The sequence below is a fragment of the Bactrocera neohumeralis genome, chromosome 3 (genome assembly GCF_024586455.1).
Source record: "Bactrocera neohumeralis isolate Rockhampton chromosome 3, APGP_CSIRO_Bneo_wtdbg2-racon-allhic-juicebox.fasta_v2, whole genome shotgun sequence".
Taxonomy (NCBI): domain Eukaryota; kingdom Metazoa; phylum Arthropoda; class Insecta; order Diptera; family Tephritidae; genus Bactrocera; species Bactrocera neohumeralis.
In genome coordinates, this window is record NC_065920.1 from 55,832,154 (window position 1) to 55,845,701 (window position 13,548).

Below are 13,548 nucleotides of genomic sequence, written 5' to 3' on the forward strand. Positions count from 1 at the left end.
TACAATCTACAGAAAAGTTCATCAGATTTGATATGCACTTCAAATTCAAGTATGCACTTGTATGGAAATATTCAAAACTTAATTTAATTGGATATGCATTCAATTTATGATTTCTATTTTGCTGAAAAAAGTTTAACTCCAATATTTATCGTAATAAAGTAGTAATCAAAACTAATTAATTTCAGAAATTCTGTACTTTTTTAAGAGGCAGTTATAAATGTTTTACCGAATTTTTAACCATAGTGAATATATCACAAATATATACATGTTTTTTACTTCTAAAATTTCCATGTGTTAAATAAATGGTCACACATATAGACGTACGATATGTAATAAAAGTTTAGACAAATAAAAAAACTACTGCGAAGTAAATTTTCACTCAAAACTTTCTGCGCAAATGAAATGAAATTGAACTAAAACGGAAACATATAGTTTCGAGTAGTTTTGTGGATATTTAAATGTTTAATTAAAATGTAAAGCATTCAATAAGCTTGAATTACTTGTAGCGTGGAAGCGTTCAACGTGCAGTATAGCTGGGAGCCAACACTCCCATATTCATATGGTTTGCATGTGAGCACACACATATTGAGTTCTATATTGGTTTTTACACTAACATTTGCGAGTGAATATGTATGAGTGGGTGTTTTAAGCAATTTCTGCAATGCGAGCTATTTAGATTCTTCTGAAATAACACTTGTGACTACATGTGAGTACATAAACAAGACATCAAATTAAAGCTTAAATTTCACAGACGTTATTTCAATACAGATTTATTAACATAATTAATTAGTAATTCATACAAGAATATTATAATTGCATACGAATTTAAATATAATTTCAGGAATATAAAGAAAAAAATTGTTTCACTTTAAAATAAGGTGTGGTTCTTAAACAACTGTGGTTCTGAATTACTGTGCGAAGACGTTTTGGTATGCTTCGAAACAAATTTTGAAATATTTTCATTGAAATAATACTCAATTGACCCTTCATCGCTAAGAAAAATGATTGCAAGTTTCTACGGATGCTTTTTGGTATTTTGGAGTCGTAAATTGACCACAAATACTCAATTGGATTTAAGTCCGGTGACTGAGCTGACTACTGCAGTTGTTCGATTAAGCTTTCTTCAAAAAAGCGAGTAGCTAGGCAAGATGTGTGTTTGTGGTCATTATGTTGTTGGAAGATAAACGACCCCAAATTAATTTTTCTGCACTTATTATCAAATGGAAATATCCAATCCAAAACTTTCGATCAACTCCATTAATGAAATTTCACGGTTTTCAGCAAATTTTCTTCGTATATTTCGTATATTCGTGTATGGAAATTTTTGGCTTTGGACCTCCACTGTATTGAGTTTTGCTTGCATATCTTTTCTTTTTCTTTTTTTTCAAAAATCTTTTTTGCCTGTCCGATCGAAATGGAAAAAATTTCAGATTGGTTTTCGGAAAATGCAGAAAATGCCTACCTCGCAACGTTTCGATCGACCACAACACTTGCGGGATGGGATAGATACCGATAGTTGAAGAGGGAAGCGAGACGCATTTGCAAACAGAAAAGAAAGAGGCCGAAATGCGTGAGTATGAAGAGCTTGACAAGCTGGTGGTGGTAGCAATCATCCGTCTGAAGAAGAGCAAAGCAGCGGGCCCAATAGATTGACGGACAAACTATTCAAACACGCCGGCGAAGAACTGAAAGGGAGAATGCAATAGCTTCTTTTTAGAATATGGTCAAACAAAAAGATGCCCAACGAATGGAATTTAAGTGTGCCTTGCCCAATCCGCATAAGGTGCATTCCAAAGTAAACAGGACTTTTTGAATCTAGCGCCCCCTGGTGGCGCCATCTATATGTCGATTGCGTTAAAATCTGCTATCTTTATCGGTTGTCCAGTGAGAATTTCATAACATTTCATAAATTGGAAGTGAAGTTATTGCGTTTTAAGTGTGAGTATGTTTGTGTTATCGGTGCGAAAATGAGCTTCGAACAAAGAGCCAACATTAAATTTTGTTTTAAAATTGGTAAAACTTTTACCGAAACGTTTCAATTGATAAAACAAACTACCCCGTAGCGGAGTGCACGAGTGGTGTCAACGTTTTCAAAGTGATCGTGAGGACATAAATGATGATCAACATGTGGGCCTATCAAAATCCGTGATCACCGGAAATTCTATCGAAACTGTGCGTGAATTCAACAAAAATTAGCCGAAATCATAATCGAAATTCATGGAAATGGAATTGGTCATCTCCAAAACATCGATTTATCGCAGTTTGACCGAACACTTGGGCTTACGAAAGGTGTGTGCACGTTTTGTTCCGCACAAGTTGACTGACAACCAAAAATTGCTTAGAATCCAACATTCGAAGGACGATTATTTGACAAAAAATCACATTTATATATTCATTAGTATTTGAGATACGAGTCATTTTGTGAGGCTCTAAATGTGAACTCTTCGATTTTTACTATGTCTGAATTAATTGAACAAAGAAGTGCGGTGATGCACCATCTCATACTGCATTGGTTATTCGTGAAATTTTACCACATTTTCAATTAATATCGCAATTATTCGATCAATTATTAATACCGCAACCACCGCATTCCCTTGAATTGCCTTCGTGTATTATTCAGCTATTCTGCAACTTCACATGATCACTCCGAGGACACCGTTTTGACTAAATTGAAGATATAAAAGCTGAATCGAAGAAGGCTGTGATGGCCATCACGACGAAGGATGCTGTGGTGACTGGAAAATTCGTTGACATAAGTGTATTATAACGTCCCAAGACTCTGCTCGTATTCGACATGTAATCACCATTAATTAATTCATGATATCCTATTAACTGCGTAAGACACACTAAGGATACAACACGTACAGTAGTAATATAGAATATGTTGTACACCTGAAGCAAATTCATAAATTTCACTATATTTTTTGCTAAGCTACTAAACCAATCCTTAAAAAACTTATATGAAAATTGTTGTCATATATTTTTGGCAGGTGTCCCCACTCTTATATAGCAATATTCCATAGCACCAACATGAAGATTTAACCTTCATACTTTAGGTATATATGAATACATTACATATGCCTTTATATGTAAGTAATTATTTCTACTTCGCTTATACGCATTCATATGTACACGTAGTTGTAATTAAACGTTCATGATAACTTGCAACTTCATTCTAACTTACAGTACTAATTACAGATCTACAATCAACGAATCATAAAGCAAAATGAGGAACATAACTGACACATCGTCCTTTGTAATTGCTCTTGCAGCTGCTCCATAGAGTATTTTTGTTTCTAAGAGTTGGTGGCATTTCTCCACTATTAATTGGGTAAATATTACACAAACGATAACTGGCTGTCGTTGTTGTCTTACACCAAATGAGAATATGTCGTAGTCACAAAGTTCTGGAAACCGATAATAATATCATGATAAATTTAAACTTTACGTGACCACATTTTTTATGTTAATGTACAACTATTCCAAGCTGACATTTTCAACATATACATAAAGGGTATACTAACATGAACGATTGATTAAATTGTGTTTGTATGTTTAGACGTGTAAAATGAGGCGGCGCAGCGCTCGGGGAAAAAACTCGGACAACATTGGATTACAACGTTCGCCATTGATGGTAACTCCAGCACCTGCATCATTTCGAAAGAAATAAGGCCTTATGATGACGCCATACAATAACCCGCATACAACGCGAATGAACGTTACAATCTTCGACAATTGTCAAGACCTGTACCGCAGTGAAACATGACATGAAGAAATAGCAAACTATAGTTAACACACTTACAGAATTTGAGACAAATACGTAAACAAACATAATTGCCACGTGCAGTAAAGAAATACTATATATGTATATTGCTGGAGAATTTACAACAATTATAGCAATCTGTGGGTTAAAACATACAATCAAAATCTTCCTAGAAACATTTTGACGATAATGGTGAAATATTCTTAAGATAAATATTTATATACATATACTAGAAAACCCGGCGAACTCCGTTTCGCCACCAAATTGCTTCGTTTTATGTAACATTTCGTTTGGTGATTAAAAGATAAAAAAAATTTTTTTTTTTGTTTGATATTTGAAAAGGAAAAATTATATTTCATTTCACAACAGTAATGAATTCATTTCGATTACAAAAATTAAGTGTTATTTAGTTGAACTTCTCTAAGTAAATAAAAGGGAATCCACAGTAAATACTGAATCGAAGCGTTATACGTGTCCGCAAATTATCCGTTTCATTGAAGTGCTCTTTGACCCCGCAGCCGTTGTCCTGCGTGAAATTAAGTGTTTTGACAACACTTTTTGGTTTTTGTTCCGATGTACAGAAAAGATGGTTTTCCAAATCGTGAGCACGCCACGTAAATCTGGTCTAGTGAAAAACATAGCATTTCCAAATTTATGCCACACACTATGCGACTATCCTTGTGTCCTGTTGATTGTCATGTCGACTGCAATTTTCACTCGAAACGGAATACGTTTGAATTGAAATGGCAAATCGTTAGAACTTAAAGGAATTCGTAGAATCAAGCATTCTGCCCTCTTGTATTTGATAGCCCAGATTGCGGAACATAATAACGACAGATCCAACTTTGAGACGCAAATGATGCGGTGGCATACCAAGCCTCTCCAAAGAATTTAGAAATTCCACTGGATAATTCACTGTGTCGTCTTCATTGTCAAGACGATCGATCGAGTTGTATGAGCGCAGGTCTCCCGGAATTTGACTTTGAATCTTCTAGATTAAGTGAACAACATCGATATTTCTGGCAGCTAACATTGCGCGTGCACTTAAGGAATCATAGTTACAATAATTTGGCCAATGTCCGAACATTCGTGATGAGTTCATCTTTAGTGAATTGATAAACGACAGATGGAATTGATATCGAACCACCGGAATTGATGCGTACTTCATTTTCATTCTAGTGATTAACACGTTCCAGCAATTGTAATTGCTGGCTTACTTCTCCAAAATTTGCACACACCGTACCATTCACAGTACGCAATGACTCAAATAAAGTTGAACCGCGTACATTAATCAATAGCAACCGAAGGTAGACACAATCGTCGTTTATCGGGTGGATTGTGTAAATTTGTTCTAATGCATTAGTTGATAACACACCCGGATGTTAATCTACTGGTTGGAATTGCTTTCTGCGCAACTATTTCTTTGACGATGCATTCCAGGTATAATATCAAAGTATTTCCGAACAGAGCAATGTTCACGCAAACGGATCACTGACGAAAGTTGAGAAAAAACTCGTCAATGCTAGTTTTGTTGCTGGCGGTGTTTCCACTGGCTGTACTGTATTCTCTGGGTTGAAATACACTCTCCAAATTAACTGCGAGACGCACAACAGTCGGAAAACGTTCATGAATTGCAAAAGTAAATATCCTACAAAGCGCTTTATTGCAGTTCACGTATCGACCGTATCGTTCAAGACGTAATTACAAACGTATTTTATCGATTACACCAAACTGCAATACTCAACATTGATATGAGTTTTGAATGTGAATTACACAAAAAATGGCGAATATGATACGATCCATGTGTTGTCAACTTCAATACTCATTCTTCTAAATTGAATGCTGAATGTTCTGCCATTGTCGTCTGGTGAGCGACGCCTATACAGTGGATACCAATCATTTCAAGTTTGAGTTTCCGAAAGAAAAGCATTTGGATAGTGTTTCGTGCATTTATTGTCAGACATACAACCCGAAGTGGGATTATGGTGTCCGCAAGGTCCATGAACCATATTGGTTTTCACCATTTAGTATAATACTGTATCTTTCTCTGCATCAGGAATTTCCGCAGAAACGAGTTCATCAGTTTGATCTGGTGTAACTACCATCCACCATCCAAAGAAGAAGGTGTGCTCTAACGTTTTTTTGCTACTCAGCAGAATACATCCAGCATCTAACAGCACCATATATATGTACCATATGTTGCTTTAAGATAAAGTCCATCAAACATCGCAGCTGTTGTTTGAAAAGTCGTGCTGTGACATCGTGACGATCGCTTGCTGATCGACCGCGTTCCATAATTCCACACGTATGTCATCGCATCCTGGGAGTAGTCGTTCATGTGTCTTGGGCTGCCATACGTTGATGGCAAAAGGAACGCCGACCGATATTAGCGCGACCTCTTCGTAGCTTCGTAAGAAATTTCAATCTATAATTGATCGATATTAAGGGAACTGTGGGACGGCATTTCAAACTTGATATTGATATCATCGGCCTCAACACCCGCGCCGTTAGTTCTGCTTTCTCCAGGCTGGACAAGGAAGCACAGAAAATGGGTCTGGCAGTGAACGAGGGCAAGACGAAATATCTCCTGTCATCAAACAAACAGTCGTCGCACTCGCGACTTGGCTCTCACGTCACTGTTGACAGTCATAACTTTGAAGTCGTAGATAATTTCGTCTATCTTGGAACCAGCGTAAACACCACCAACAATGTCAGCCTAGAAATCCAACGCAGGATAACTCTTGCCAACAGGTGTTACTTCGGACTGAGTAGGCAATTGAAAAGTAAAGTCCTCTCTCGACGAACCAAAGACTAACTCTATAAGTCGCTCATAATTCCCGTCCTGCTATATGGTGCAGAGGCTTGGACGTTGTCAACAACTGATGAGTCGACGTTACGAGTTTTCGAGAGAAAAGTTCTGTGAAAGATTTATGGTCCTTTGCGCATTGGCCACGGCGAATATCGCATTCGATGGAACGATGAGCAGTACGAGATATACGACGACATTGACATAGTTCAGCGAATTAAAAGACAGCGGCTACGCTGGCTAGGTCATGTTGTCCGAATGGACGAAAACACTCCAGCTCTGAAAGTATCCGCCGGGGGAAGCAGAGGAAGAGGAAGACCTCCACTCCGTTGGAAGGACCAAGTGGAGAAGGACCTGGCTACGCTTGGAATATCCAATTGGCGCCACGTAGCGAAAAGAAGAAACGACTGGCGCGCTGTTGTTAACTCGGCTATAATCGCGTAAGCGGTGTCTACGCCAATTAAGAAGAAGAATTGATCGCTTTATGTGAAACATAACGTTTTCACTGAATAATTTTCAATAATTTTTCTTTTGAATAGCCGGAATAAAAAAGCATGCGACCGAAATTGAATGATTCAAATATTTGACAAATAAAAATATTGAAAAACAAAACAAACAAAAGTTGAAAAAAATTTTGTATGGAAAAATGTTACTTTTTGGGAATTTTCCAATTTCCCTTAACATTTAGGAGGATGAAAAATAGATTTTGTCCGATTCTCCACCCTAGCCGATATGCACGCTAAGATTCACGAAAATCGGTCTAGCGGTTTCAGAGGAGTTCAATAATGTACACCGTGACAAGAGAATTTTATATATTAGATAAGTATACGAAGCATCAGAGAGAAATTTCAAGGTATAACCTTTGCTCTGGAGCTAAAACTTTCCTCAACATCAAAAATCGATATCATTCGATATCAATTAATGAGAGGCAACTAAATATATATTTTTACTATTCTCTTTTTTCTGATATCAATTAACTTTACCCACACTTTGTTTATTTTCTCCACTCAGAGTTTTTTCGGTTTTTTTACCGAACCCACAATGAAAGGAACAAAATAACCTCGGATGAGAGACCCCCCTTTTGAAGGGATCACATTTAATAGTATCCCATCAAAAATTCTCACCAAACTTCTTTTAACTCGAATACAGGCCAATCTTGTAGGTTTGCTGGGGAAGCCACAAGCAGGATTTCAAACAAACCGATCATTTTGCGCTCATTTTGTCAAATACAGCGTTATACTGGCGCAAGTAAATCACTACTTTGACTTTAAATTCAAAGCCTTACACAAAAAACAACAAACAGACCTAAATTATCGAACAACTGACGTCGTCTCATGATATTGCTCTGCTGGCAGCAAAAAATCAATACTTGGAAAGGAATCTAAATATGATTGGTGAATTTAAATATTTGAACCTAAAGCTTAGTACGCAGTTCTCAAGAAAACTTCATATAAAAAAACGCTTAAGAAACGGTCAAGAAACTTTCCTGCGATAAATTTACTCGTTCTAGTATGCAGCTCTCAAGAAATCTAGAACTAATTTTTGATACTTTTTTTCAGTAAAATGTGAATATGGCAAACCTGGTTTTGCGAAGAAACATCAAATCAACAATTGTTTCTTGAAAGAAATTCGAAGTAATCGTCAAATTCATCGTAAATTAGTTGAAATCATTATTATGAAGTATATTCCATTTTGAAATGTTGTATAAAACCTACCAATCATCAACAACATTTCTTAAATCTCAATGAAAATACATATTTATGTTAACAAACACATACACACATACATATTACGCACAAAGTTTGTTTTCTTTGTTTATTATCTCTTGCTCTTCTAATGTAGATCATTCACAATACGTAACCAGCTGTCAAAATTACTTGAGAAATAATGTATTTTTTTTCTTGAGCAACCTTAAAGAAAGCAACAACAGAATACGCTGAACCGAATCAACATATTTGTAAACATCTATTACTTACATTTTCAACTTAAACTACATAAATACGAAAGAATGCAACCATGCTATACATAGTAGCCATAGTCAACCCCAACTTGACGAATATGCTAGACGCGTACTCGACAACGGATAAACTGGACAGTTGCTTTTTGAATGTGAATAAAGATACATCTAAATTAATATATACTTGTTTACTACAAATTCTGTGTCTATTTATTTCCTACAAATTTTGGGGACTCGTCCGGGATTTGAATATTTGAGCCAAGAAAGCGCGATGAATAAAGTGAGACATTCGGAAAGTTTTAAAATGCGAAAGCTGCACATTGTGTAAGCTAATAAATTTTATGAAGTACATTAATGGTGTACGTGAATTTATTTCACATATTGTAAAAATACAGTGAAAATCGTGAGAAAATTGCGATATTTGAGTGCAAATTGATACCAATTTTATGAAATATGGTCCATTTTGCAAATGGCCGACATAGTTCGAAAAATTTTCTCGAACTCCAATATTTGAAGTGACGGTTGAAATTTAAATTTCAAGAAGCCGAAGTGCATTTTCGATGAGAGAAAAAAAAAACAAAACACGAAGTTAAAACCTACATAAAAACGATGCAGTGTAAGCCGCACAGTATTATACTGAAAACGAAATAGAAATAGTGACAGAGTACTAAAAGCAGTGTGACAGTGGAAAGTGCTAAAAGTTTAAAAGAGCATGCAAGATACTAGATGTGAAAACTATCGAAGGTTGAATCGCATACACGCCGCACAGAAACGTATTGAGACAGCAGTAGTGATTGTAAGGCGAATAGGCTTTACTACCATAAGTGTTGAAAGGGATAAGCAGAAGTTAATTTTATTGAGACGAAGCAGAAGAAAGATAGCAGCAGTAGTAGCAGCACAGCAACTTACTGATAGCAGCAAAGTTCAGATAGAAAGAGCAAAGAAAGACGAGCAATAACTATACCGAAAGTCAAATCGGTATAAGTCCAACAGCTTCACCAAGAAGAGCAGTAACATCGACTGCAGGAAAGTAGAAGAGCAAAGCTGTAGAAGTGTAAAACGCAGCTAGAAAGGAGTGCTTTGCAATTAAGGCAAATCACAAAATACGAAGAGTATCGAAAGTCAAATCGGTATAAGTCGTACAACTTCACCGAGGAGAGCAGCAACGGCAATAGCAGAGATCAGCAGAAAACGAAGATAAGTAATGCGTATAAGTATAAGAAGCAGAGAAGAGGCGAGTATTATAATATTTAAAGATAAAACAGTATCAATAGAGTATCAGAATTAATAAAAGTTATCAGAATTAAAGGAACAGAAAACTAGAGCGAAATAAATAGCTTCTTGCAATAACGAAAATAGATATATAAGCAAACAAGAGTAAAGAAGGCAAAATAACTTCTACCTGAGAATAGTTTGAAGAATAGCCATAGCAAAACAAAAGAGAATTTTTCATTGTATTCAATTTAAAAGCGGAAATTGCGCTAATGTTATATCGAAACAAAGTCAATGAAATATGCAAATGGACTAAAATTAATTTGGCACATACATTTCTAATTAACTATTAACTACGAAAACTTATATTTACTTTACTTAAACATTACATAGAGAAAGATATGCATATGTGTGTATATGTATGTTAACTATGTCAAACATTTGAAATTGAATTCATTAAATAACATTAATTTGTAGAATAACATAGTTTTAGCAGGAACTATCCATTTTTATAAACTTACTTTTATATTTTGCCACATACCACGTATTATATTTCAACTGAAACACAAAATTTTACCGCATAAATAATTTAAAATTCTGTGTACTAATCATAAGTTTTGTAATAATCTGTAAGACCATGGACGCTCAGACGATTTTAGGTTTGACAGTAGCAAATTTGAAAGACAATTTAAGACAGGTTGGTTTAAGTATTCAAGGACGAAAGAATGAACTGAGGGACAGACTTCTTCGTCACTACGGTCTCTCACAGAGTGAAGATGAAGAGAGTGAAGAAGAACCCACATACGAGGAACCATCGATTCCCGTACCACAAACCATACAAACCGTAGTTATGAAAAATAGTTTTACATTAAAAGACATTCAAGACAGTTTACCTTCGTTTACCGGTACAGACACATTAGACGTTCGTGTCTGGGTTAAAGAGTTTTTTGCGAAGTCAAGAGGATATAAGCGATTGGAATTCCCTGGTATCGTTTCTCTATGGTAAAAATGTCTTGGTGGAATCGTTCCCCGTGTTCATCACTAACGGCACCCAAGTTTGGTGGAAAAAAATCTAAATATGAATATAAAAAATGTATTTTTAAGGACATATTGCAGCCTAATGCTTTGTAATGCTCTAGAAGTTCTTCAACAATAGTTTTACTGTCATTTGATCGGTGATTTCCAAGAAAATTTTCAGTGATTTTTATAAATGATACCCAAGTTGGTTTTTTCAGATCATTGAGCTGGTTTTTAAATATATCATCTTTTATCACTTGCCTGATTTGAGGACCTACAACACGCCCTCTTTAATCTTGGCGTCAATGATTTTAGGGAATTTTTCTTTTAGATATTGAAATCCAGCGCCTTTTTTATCCATTGCTTTTACAAAGTTTTTCATCAGACCAAGTTTTATATGGAGAGGTGGTAAAAATATATCTTTAGGTTGTACTAATGGAGAATGTTTCACATTTTTTATTCCTGGAGTAAGAGATCGTCTTTTGCACTAATTTTTCTTCACGTAATGGTTCTTCCTATCCCTACTGTCCCATTCACAAATAAAACAACAAAATTTTGTATACCCAAGTTGCAATCCTAATAAAAGCGCAAAAATTTTTAAATCTCCGCAAATTTTCCATTTATGTTCGTCATACTGAATCTTTTCTAAAAGAAATTCCATTGTTTCATAGGATTAATTCATGTTAGCACCATAACCTACCGGTACGGAGGGACGATTATTACCATTATGTAACAAAACTGTCTTTAAGCTTGTTTTTGAAGAATCATTAAATAAACGCCACTCTTCAATTTTATGTTGTGTTCCCAAAATATTCATAACACCACAGACACTGTTACAAAATATCAAATCATTATCTTGTGAAAAAAAGCTTTTTAACTCTTCATTTCAATGCCGAAAAAATATTTATTTTTGTGTGGAAAACCGAAATAACTTTCATACAATTTTTTTATTAAAGGTGTTAAATTTCTTCATTGAGATACAAAAGTTATTTCACCACAAATGTAACAGAACTTTTCAGGATCATTTTTAAACTTTCTTGACATTCTTTAAGTATCACTCCACTCAGCAAACAAAAAATACAGCCACTTTTCTGAAAAATAAAGCACTGAATTAGAAAATAATAAGGAAAAATATTAAAATTTACTGATAAGCACCGGAACACGGAAACTAGACCTATTCAAATCAATACACGTATAATTTTGTAGAGAGGTAAGGTAGATGTTTCGAAAGTACTGCTTACTTTTTTTGTTACAAAATTTTGTTGATCAGTGTTATCAGATACAAACATTCATATCACGCTTAAAACTACTTGAAAAATTCTCTCGTTTAATAGATTTTGTATAAAATTAAATGCTCAATTAAAAAGTTTTCTACAAAATTTTGTTCACTTATACGTTTAAACGATATTAGCAGTTGGGATTAGACTATTTTAATTCAATGGAAATTTTTTTAAATTGAAAACCGCAGTTTTGTAGAAAATTTTCGGTTTGAAAAAAAAAAAAAAAACACTTAATAAGGTTGCGCATACGCCCCGTACCATTTAAGGCTGGTCTCCAAGAATTGCATGATTTCAGTAGTAGTGGCATCTTAACTCGCGTCGTGTAAGTCTATATTTCACTGCAAGTTTTCATATGCAATTTTGTTGAAAACATTGTGTCAAAAAAGTACCCGGGAGTTGTAAATAAAACTCAAAATATTTAATTATTACACTTGTGCCATTTCCTATTTTCTAGTCCGCGAAACACTTTCATAAGCACTTTTTGGGATGGCCTTCAGCTCCTTCAGCGAATTTTGTTTTATCTCTTCGATCGACTGAAAACGATTTCACCTAGCAGGAATTTCGGTTTGGGAAACAATAAAATATCACACGAAGCCAAATCTGGTGAATGCTGTGGTTGATCGATAGTAGAAAAAAATATATTAATTTCAGAATAAAGGGTGGCCCAAAATTTAGATTTCCATGTATGTAATAAAGTGTTGACAACCCTGAAAAAACAAATCGATAGCTGACAGTTAAGGCTTAATTAAAATGGGGCATTACAGGTCGTACGCAAGTCGTATACTTTTTCGTTTTGGTAATCACAACTAGCCTCTAGATTATGTGATTTAACACCATATGATTTATTTTTATAGGATTATTTAAAATAACAGGTTTATCGAAACAAGTCAAGAAACATGCGTGCTTCAAAGAAGAAGATACAAAGTTACATTAATGAAATTCAGCCAGATTTGTGCAAAATAGTATTAGAAAATTTTGTCAAAAAAAAGCAAAGGTGTATGGAAAACCGTTTCCCGATATGCTATTTCATAAATAACACTATCTGTTGTACTTTATAGCTGAAAAAAATTACAATCGATAGAGTAAAAGCTGTATTTTCTATTTAATTCCAATATTTCTTTAATTTCAGAAGGCCCTTCATTTGGTCAATAATTTTTACCCCTCAAATGTTATGCGAACTTATGGACTTATTTTTGCTAAACACAATTTCTGTCAATAAAAGCTGAAAGTATAAACAAGGAAGAAAGATATTTCAGCAACAGCTATTTGCGCAAAAGTACAAAGGCATTAAGATAATGAAGGAAAAATGGTACATTAGCTTTGTATAATATTTTCTTCTTTGCATGTGTTGCATGTATACTTGCCGTCAAATAACTGAATATAAAAAAATTCACAAATCGTTTGTCGGTGTGTTTGGAAGATGGTGGTTGATAAGGCGAATGGGAGCACAAAAGCGCGAGAAATAACGACAGTCATGACACGTTATTAGGAACATACAATTTTACGATAATAC